This window comes from Papaver somniferum, chromosome 6, assembly GCF_003573695.1.
Source record: "Papaver somniferum cultivar HN1 chromosome 6, ASM357369v1, whole genome shotgun sequence".
Classification (NCBI taxonomy): Eukaryota; Viridiplantae; Streptophyta; class Magnoliopsida; order Ranunculales; family Papaveraceae; genus Papaver; species Papaver somniferum.
In genome coordinates, this window is record NC_039363.1 from 157548274 (window position 1) to 157558429 (window position 10156).

The 10156-nt window shown below is 37.3% G+C and overlaps 1 long non-coding RNA gene across 3 annotated transcripts; it reads right to left on the minus strand.

Moving 5' to 3' along the window:
- Positions 1-3426: 3426 nt before the first annotated feature.
- Positions 3427-6698, minus strand: LOC113289890. 3 transcript variants are annotated; one of them, XR_003331221.1, is made up of 3 exons: positions 5090-6698; positions 4337-4412; positions 3487-3637 (listed from the first exon to the last, which is right to left on the minus strand). It is a non-coding gene; the product is annotated as an uncharacterized LOC113289890 (long non-coding RNA). The 3 variants fall into 3 exon arrangements; XR_003331219.1 differs by having other exon boundaries at positions 3427-3637; positions 4337-6698; XR_003331222.1 differs by lacking the exon at positions 4337-4412.
- Positions 6699-10156: the final 3458 nt, after the last annotated feature.

The following is a 10156-nucleotide window of genomic DNA, read 5'->3' on the forward strand; positions in this document are numbered from 1 at the left end:
GGTCATGCTCGTCATAAGAGAACTTACGGAGCCTCACAGTATATACATAAAAATATGGATCAGGGAAGATCAATACTGCGGAATACACAAGAATTTATTCTATTTTCCATCACTATTCGCATAACAACATGCAATAGACATAATCCTTTCAAACAAAAGATTTTAAACTCTCTTCCATCAATAATTGACATAATAGGCTTAACTTTTGTATTTGTCAAAAGTCCATTCATTCTTTTATCAATACATGCATATCGACTTACGAAAGACTTTACTTTTGACAAGGTATGGGACAATCATAGTTCACGGACGCAAACATACGTATCCCATAACATATTGCAATATATAAAACCATAAAGATTAATACTGCAGAAATCAACCTTTGTCCTTAGAAGGTAGAATCAATCTTTTTTGCATGGATTTACACCAAGAATATCTACTAATGGCGTATAAAAAGATTTTCTTAACAAGGAAGATCATACAAAGTCATTAACGACCATGCACCATAGTTCACATAAGATGGTTGTGAACATTCAAGAATCCCATAGAAATGTGTGTTACTGCCCATTATTGAACTTCCTTATTTGTGATTCACCAACAACATTCTTGTAAAGCTACAAAATAGCTTATAATATAGGTACTCCAAGAATCCAAGTGCTCAAGTCCAAGAGAAATGGAACAAGTGCAACGAATCGGGAGCAAAACACTCAAAAAAAAAGAGACAGGACAAGGACCATTCTTAACTCATCCAAATTCAGGAATTATCATCTCTATTTTGAAGATAATTCAAAGAGGAAGATAATGCAAGAAGAATGAGGTCAGTCTCAATTCGGACGAAGAAGTTACAGCCAAAACAAGTTTACTTAATATCGACGTTAAGTATGCATACGGGTTTGCAAACGAATTTTCATGACCTGGGAGAGTATGCAAACGGGTATGCGTACTTAAACCCCTGGATTTTGATTTTAAATGAGGTTATGCATACCTGGTATGTGTACTATGTAGTCCAAACATCCCGAACTACTATTTTCAAACCTAAACTTTTAAGAACCTTAAACACAGATCAAGAAAGGTAGAAATGAACAATAAGCAAGGTACATGGATCATTATAAGTACTCTAAGCAAATAAAAACATAAATCTTTCTCAGGTTTATAGACGTACCTTTTTAGAATAATCCAGTCGAATTCTACAGACTTACTGAACATAATCTGTGTGCCCCAATTCTCGTGCTTCCCTCACCGCATACATAGCAAGGCATTCCTTGGTGAGGATACAGTTTCAACACAATCAAGTTGCGTTGGGGTGAACAATGTCTTGCTCACCACAAGTAACCGTTGGATTATCATGAAAGATATCGCTTTTAGAACCTTTCACATCCAATTCCATTTTTCCAAAAAACTTGTTAAGTTCCAACATCATGGATACTGCCTTCTCCATAGTGATGGAACTTTCTGGAAGATAATTCCTTTTCACACTCAAAGCATCATTGGATTTCTTTGGTACCCACTTATGAGTGCGTTTAGGAACAACCGGAACCTTCTTCCCATTACTCTCTTAAATATTTCTCGGAGGAGAATTGGATTGACTATTCTTTTGCAAGTTAGTCTTTCTCCAATTGGGAGCATCGGATCTTGTCTTCGTCTTTACAAAGTTATTCTTTTGATAATCATTACAATTGTGAAAAGACTTCATATGACGTTTATAGGCAAATCTAGGATTATAACAACACTGATTCCTTTGCCTAAACGTTGGACATTTACAACCCGTAATGTCAAGAGTGTTAGCCTTAACATATGATCCCGGTTTAATCACTTCTTTTGACACCCAAACAAGAATATCATGAAGTTTCTCATTCCTTATACGGAAACAATATCTCCTTTCTAGATGACCTTTATTTCCGCAATAGTGGCAAACATAAGGAATGTTCTTACCTCGATCTGTATGTGCTGACTTTGGAGGTTGATATACTTTTCTCTTTCGAACCTTAATTGCCGGTGAAGGTATTTCACTTTTGCCATCAGTGGAAACCTTTTGTTGAGAAGAATTACTAGCCTTGACAAATTTTACCTCTTTGCTAATACTTGGAGCATCTATTCCCTTATAGCCCAATCCTCGTGTATCACGATGATTTTTACTTGCTCCTAGCATAATAGTTAATTTGCTTGAACTAGTATTGAACTTTTTCAAGTCATCTTCCAACATCTTGATTTTATCAAGAGCAACAGCTAAATCAGCCTCAAGGCGTTTTTCTCGAGCGAGACAAGCACTTTCTCTGTCATCGACACTAATTTGTTGAGAGTTAAACCTTGCTTCAGATTCTGCAAGTTTCTCTTCCAGCAAAAAGTATTTTTGATAAAGATTATCACATTCAAGTGACTTCATACGTAGGTTTTCCTTAGAATCCTTGAGGATCGATTCGTTAGAACGATTCGAAAAATAAACACCTGCATAACATCTTCTCAATTTCTTGTTTTCTCGACAGAGAGGAGTCAGAAGAGGTGAGACATGAGAAGTTGTAATATTCTTCATATTCCACGAATCCAAAAACTTAACATATTGTGAGACTTCCTCATCAACATCTCTATCAATATCTGAATCACCTTCATCAGAAAGTTCATCCAACTGTTCTTCTAGGAGAGTTTCCCAATCAACATTTTTTACATCAAGAGAATGTTTAGATATTGACTTAGATGTGACAGTTCTCTCAGGTGAATCCAAGCTTTTAGAATCATCTGGTAATTTCTGAACTGGTACGTTATTAGAGATAGACTCGTCCATAATCAGATCGCTACAAACACAGACTTATAAGGTCTTTAATGTGTTTGCCTGCTCTGATACCAATTGAAAAAGCGGGGGTCTAACAACCACACCCAATATTTCGGTTAGCAATTTGTATGGACAAACTCCAATATACTTTCTAGATAATCAACTAGACAGTCAGACTCAATCTAGATAAAAAGTATATCAAAGAGTTTATATCTCAATCTCTCGATTTGATATATACTCAAGCAAATAGAAATCTGCGAGTATTTATCAAATACTAGAGAGATAATTTGGATGGTACCAAAGACCAATATCCAAGTGTCAATCAATTTAAATCAACAACCAAAAGGTTGGATATTCTAATTGATTGAACAATGTGATATTTCAATTATATAACAAAATATAATGCGGAAAAGAAATAACACAGACACCAGAATTTTGTTAACGAGGAAACCGCATATGCAGAAAAACCCCGGGACCTAATCCAGATTGAACACACACTGTATTAAGCCGCTACAGACACTAGCCTACTCCAAATTAACTTCGGTCTGGACTGTAGTTGAACCCCAACCAATCTCATACTGATCCAAGGTACAGTTCTTGTAGCTCCCCCTAAGCTAGCAGCTGACTAATCCAAGAGATTAGCTAAATAAAGAGGCACTACGAATCTAAATCATTTACTTAAACAATCAATTAAGAAATCTGGTACAAAACTTATCCCAAAATTAACCCCGCTCAGAATATAAATGATACATATACAATAGTCGTTTGGTTTGCAAATAAAATTTACAACATAATGAACATAGCAGTAGTTAACTAATTAACGGAGTCAACACTTGTGGCTTTCGCTGCGCAACTCTGATCTGCCTCTGAAAACTGAAAGTGAGAATAATTAACATTTAACTTCTAAGTAGTCATAAACAAGATTAAGAAAAAACAATAATGTTTCCCAGACATTAAATAGTGACCAAGTCACTGAGATACACAAACACGAATATGGACAAGCTCTTTATACAAACAATGTATACTATGGTTGTGCAACTCGCAAATCCACACCTAATCATAAATATGGATGTCGATAATTCCGACTCGCAAACTGTCGACCGATATAAGCATAAAAGCTGAATTCATGTAGATATAAATGCGAAAGAGCATATCCTCACAAAAGTAAACAAACATGTATACTGACAAACTCCTTCTTCAAACAATGTATACTATGGTTGTGCAATTCCGAACTCGCAAATCCACACCTAATAGTAAATATGGATGTCGACAATTCCGAACTCGCAAACTGTCGACCGATATAAGAATAAAAACTGAATTCATGTAGGTATAAATGTGAAGGAGCGTACCCTATATACCACAAGTGCAAATTCTCATTTCCCATAACAATTCATAATGACATACCTTACAAGTCCTTTCCATTTCATGGAAAGATTCAAAGAATCAAAAGAATTATCATAATGCAATTTAAATAAAGCATGGAATGCATAGACAGACAATGCATGGTTTGTTAAATATAATCTTTTGTAAAAGAAACAACAATGATTACAAAAGAGTCAAATGTATCCCCACCTCTTTTGATGACAAGACACGCCTACCTCGAGATCCACTGGTTCATCCTTTGAATCGATCGTTGTTAATAGACTAACTGTTAATCATACAAGAAGTCTAAGAAGATAGCCAAAATGGCTCATACAAGAATCATACAAGTCTATCTAATTGCTCTAAGCCCATTTATAGTTCTACACTTCTTTATTATCCATATCTTGCATATCTAAAGGTTTAACTAATCCAATTAGATTGATTCTATAATCCATAGTTAAGTCTTATAAATATCTACACACTGTAGAAGGAATCAAAGGCTAAATCTAACCACAAAGGTCCAATACATGTTCCTTAGGGAAGCTGGCTATAAGCCCAAGTTCACTAAATAGGCCCATTAAACAAAGGCCCAGTCTAGTTGGATCAACTAACGGTCACTAACTGTCAAACTAACAGTCAACAGGTCTCTAACAGTCAACGTCTAAGGTCAGGTCTAGGTCCAGGGTCAAATAGTCAAAGTCAAAATGGTCAACTGGGTCAATACGACTCAACAGAGTCGACTCGATCAAAGTCTACTGAGTCAAATCTGGTTAACTCAGTCAGACACACTAAAACAGATTAACTAAGTCTGAGAATCAGCTAGCTAGAAAGCTGACAGGTCTGAATCACATAAGCTTGTTGGTTCTGTGAAACTAACGGTTCAAATACTATCTTACAACATTACAACAGTACATATAAAAATTGAAATACAACTTCATAATTTAACTACACCTACAAACTTACCTGCAAAGGCAGTCGCAAGCTTCCAGTAGAGAGACAACTCTGAACATTCAATTAACCCTCATTCTAAGATTTCAATCACACAACATCTCATCTTGAACAACAGACATCAGACCTAACTTATATAAAACACTAACAATTTCAGTTGAGACCAACACCATCTGCTAATGCTCATCTTCATTAACAGTTGCACTTCATTCTTCCCAATGTGTATCAATCCACTGAACTTTAACCCCTCTCATATCCCCATCAACATTGGCACGTAGTTGCAATACCTTCCATTGTATTTACCAAACTCAGGTCATCCTAAGACTACAATACAACTCCATCCCCATCCCCAGACCATGAACTGAACTTCATTATCACTTCTGTACATCTAACATTTATTCATCCACAACTCCAGATTTTTTCCCTGCATCCTACAACACCACTAATACAGTTCTAATACTAGGTTCAGCTCATACTACTCAAGCCTATTCATCAGCAATGTCTACACACTCATCCATTCTAAATCAAACCATCATCACATGCATCTCCATTTCAGCACCACTACTTCCACCTGGAATACTAGTTAATCTGCACTTCAGCTCAACAACCACTCTACCAACACATTTCATGTAACAACATCAACACCATTTCAGCACTAGACCACTAACTCCTTCTCTGCACTCCACAATACCAATTCTAAGACAAACACAACTCCACCTCAATGCATACCAACCTGCAGTATTCATGCCCTTTGCAGAACTCTAAACATTCTCAATTATTACATTAACTCAGATATTTTCCCTAATTTACTCAACCAATTCATAACAACTCCAATTCCTGCACACTCACATTTCAATTCAAAGTACATCCAACAAATATCCAAATTCGATAATTCAAAATGAAATTCGATTCAACTCTATTTGGTAAAAAGAGGTTACCTCAAACAGTGACTCCATACTCTTCTTCTCCAACTGTGATTCAACCCATGAACCCTAAATTAGTTTCTAGTCCTCTTTTCATAATCCGAGTTCATAGCATAGCTCCAACACTTCATATCATCCATACCCATCGCCAATTTGTCTTCCAAACCCTCGATTTCATCTTCCTTGACTTCTCTTACAAACCCTAATTCCACAAATTTATTAATCAATCTTCTTCCATGTAACCAAATATCCAAATTAAACCTATGCCAATCTTCCTTACCTCACGTTCTTCAACACCCATCTCCAATCCATCCCTGAAAACCTCAATTTAATCTTCTAAACCTATTTTGAGTATTATCATATGAAACCATAATTCTTCGATTCAACACTGAGACAACTGCTAAGCTTCAATTCAACCACAACCCTTGTGATACTTCTCTAGCAGCAACCTAAGTACCATATCAATTCCATACGAATTCAATTAACGAGTATTACAAACCCTAACTGATTTATATCTTCCATTCCTAATTGTTCTTTTCCTAATTCACAGCGGCACCACCACCTTCAACATTTGTATAGCATCACTACCTGATTTTCATCAATCAAATCCCACTCACCACTCTCAGCGCTCTCTCGTAGGCGAGAACAGGAAGAAGAGAAAGAGAAAGAAACGACAAAGGAGAAAGAAGAAGGATAAGAGAGAAAAGATAAAAGAAAAGGGATACGCGTTTTTCCTCTAAATCGGGTAGATAAGGCCGACCAAATTGGTGAGACACCCACGTGCTTCGACACGTGAAGCCACCAGGGTAGAATCCAAAATTACCATTTTACCATCCATACCCATCGAAAGATATCTTCTTCACCCGATATCCGATTGGTCGCAGTCGTATGCGTCAAAACTAATTCAATTTCTCACTCAACTAGATATAAATTTAGTACATGATGAGAGTGAGTTCGTTCCCACAGAGAGGCTTTTGTTGTTATCAAATTTTCAGATTCTTAAGTAACCAAAGGGGGGGATTTTTGTTTTATCTAAATAAACAAAGCAATAAAAGTAATCAAAAGCAATAAAATAATTTGAGTAATCAATAAGGATAAGATATTGCTCACGGGATAGTATCATTCACAAACATGTATTTTCATCAATGACTAGAATTGGAATTTTAATCTCTCATTTACTAAAAGTCCTAGGATATCTTGATCGCAAGAGTATCCCGTTTATTTCCCGATTTTATCACAAACAACATTAAAATATGTTATTGTGAAATCTACCTAGAAAGCAACCTAAAGTGTAAAAGCACAATTAAGTTTAACTCCCTAAGAGCAATAAGTTCTATGAAATAAGACCAATCAATGCAAACAAACGTGTAAAAGCACTAATTCGTTTTAACAAAGGTTATGATTCATATGCAATTAAAAAGATGTATCACTACAAGTAATAATGGCACTATATTACTTAGAATCAGGGATAAACAACTATTTCGTATTGAAAACCCTAATCTAGCAATAGAGATGAAGACTAATTTAATTAATTCCGGACTCAACCAAACTAGCATTCAAATCATAAAACAATATCAACCATGAATCATAAACAATAAAGTTTTGAGACAAAACTAATTCATTGATTTAAATAACATGCTTGAGAAATCAACTTTTATCCCATAACCAATAATTGAGTTTAGTTACTCATAATAATGGAGTTCATCATAATCATAATCATAAAATAATTGAAGAAGATGAAAAATAAAACGAAAGCAAATCCTAGTTGTAGCTATCTTCAAAGCTCCAAGAATAATACGTGTTATCCCAAAAGTTGTAGGAGTCTTCCTTTTATAGTCCTTGCTTTCCAAAATTAGGTCTGGTCTCCAAAGTCCATTAGATGAAAATCCGCTTGGCCCAAAAGTCATAAAAACCCGTGTATAAACTCTGCCAAAAAGTCACCGAAAAGCCACCGTAAGTTGGCTGGAGGGTCGTCGGAAAGTCACCGGAAAACAGCTCAGTTGACCGGAAAAGTCCGCCCGATCACCGGTCAACGGTCCAACTCAGTCGGGTCAATGATTCGACTCGGTCAAACCACCGAGTCAAACCAGGTCATATGAGTCAGGTATATGTGTCAGCTGAGTCAGGGTCTAACTGGGCTGAGTAGGTTTTAGCCAAGGCCATTGCAGGCCGTCTTGTCAGGCTAACCACTGTTGCATCATCATGGTGCGGCTCACTCAACCCTGATGGCTGTTCCAATATAACACAACTCTGTTGCAAATTCTACCATCAGATCCAACTCTATTTCTTTGCATCTTCTTCAACAACTCGTAGAACTGCCAAACTCCACCTATGCTCTATCTGCCATTACAGCTCAGCCTTATGCAATCAACACAAGCACTCTCCATCACCAGCTTCATTTCACAACAATATCTGCAGCTTTACTTCATTAAATCCTCTTTCTCGCCTTCACCAGTTCTCGATTATGCTCTTCCATGTTATTTCTCAACTGCAGACTCTCTCGTTCAAGCCAAACTCAAACCACAACCATTCTTCTCATTAACCAACACCAGCTCAACTTCAACCTCTGCACCTTGCACCTGCACCACTGCCACTGCAACTTCACAATCAAACTGTACTCAACCATCTGCTACACATCTCCTCCACAAACCCATTAACTCAATTCTCATCTCTTCACAGCACCACCATCAGCTTCTAAGTCTAGCCTGCCTTGCTCATTTACTTGCAATTCAGTTGCAAGACTCATTCTACACAGCCATCACTGCTATCCCTTCTCAGCTTTCATGCTTACCTCAATTCATTCAAATTCAGCTGCACCAGTCCCCTGTCAGGCCAACACTTCTTGTAACCCATTTCTCAAGAGCACCAGACCCTCTTATACTCAGGTCATACTTCAATGCACACAAGCATTACTTCAGCTCCATCTGCATCTCACTACAATTCATTGCAGCTCAGCAACTGCATTGCCAGTACCTGTTCCAACTCAACAACACCAGTGTATCATTTCTTGCATTAATGAATCCAATCCATACCCCATGAATCTCATATCAAATCAACAGCAACGCACAAATTCATATCTGCACCTGCACTGCCTAACAAACACCAAAGCACCAGTTCCATTTCATTGCTCATTGTAGCTGCAACATGTCTTTGTGGTCTTCTCCTGTTAAGAGTCCTAAGCATACATCTATGGCAATCAATCAATTGCAACAGTGTGTTGGTTTCAAGCCTCATCAATCACCCACAAATCAAGACGAATCCCATTTAATCTCAAGCATTTGCAGATTCATAACCACCTTGTTCATGGAAACATTCAGTCATATGATCCATTCTTCTTTCTTGGCTGAATAACTCGACCCCAAATTGTAGCAGACCCAAGACAGCATCATCAAACTCTGTTCTTCTTTGTTCTTCTCTGACTCAACAGAAAACCCTCATTTCAGAAACCCCATCTTCTATTTCAAACAAACCAGAAACCCTAGTTTCTATATCTTCTTAATCAACAGAATCGAACAACAACCTTCTTCTTCATTACCGACGAGAAAGACAAACCCAACACTAATTCTTCCTTCTAAGCTTCATCAATTTCATCTCTCCTGCTACCCATACCATCGTCTCCATCTCAGATCCATAACGAACCTTTCTTTGCCATAACTTCGAACCAAATTCAACAACATCACTATGAATCTCTACAGCATAATCATTCCTTCCATTTCCGTTTCATCACCAGCAATTCACCATCTCAATCTTCTCTATCTGTTCTCATCCCCTGAATTCATGGTTGTTGTTCTTCCTCTTTCTTTCAGTTTAAGAGTGCTGAAAATGATTGAGAAGATATCTTCTGATTTAGGGTGTAGGAATGGGGCTGGATATAGCCACCCAAACACTTGAGATAAGGGTCACCCTATCTGGCAACCCCTTAACCTTAGCTTGACTGTATTTAGAACTCCTCCAAATAGAGTTGCCCCTTAACCTTGACTGGGTTTCAGATAGTGTTCGCCCTGAAATGACATTTCTGCCCTTCTACGCTCCATTGTTGCGCAACCTTAGCCTGCTCCAAGTACAACTCTCCTATTAATTGCATATGAACTGACGTTTTTGCCCTTTTACTCCAATTGGGTGATTTCTTCTTCTTTTTCTGTATGACTCCAGAGTACCT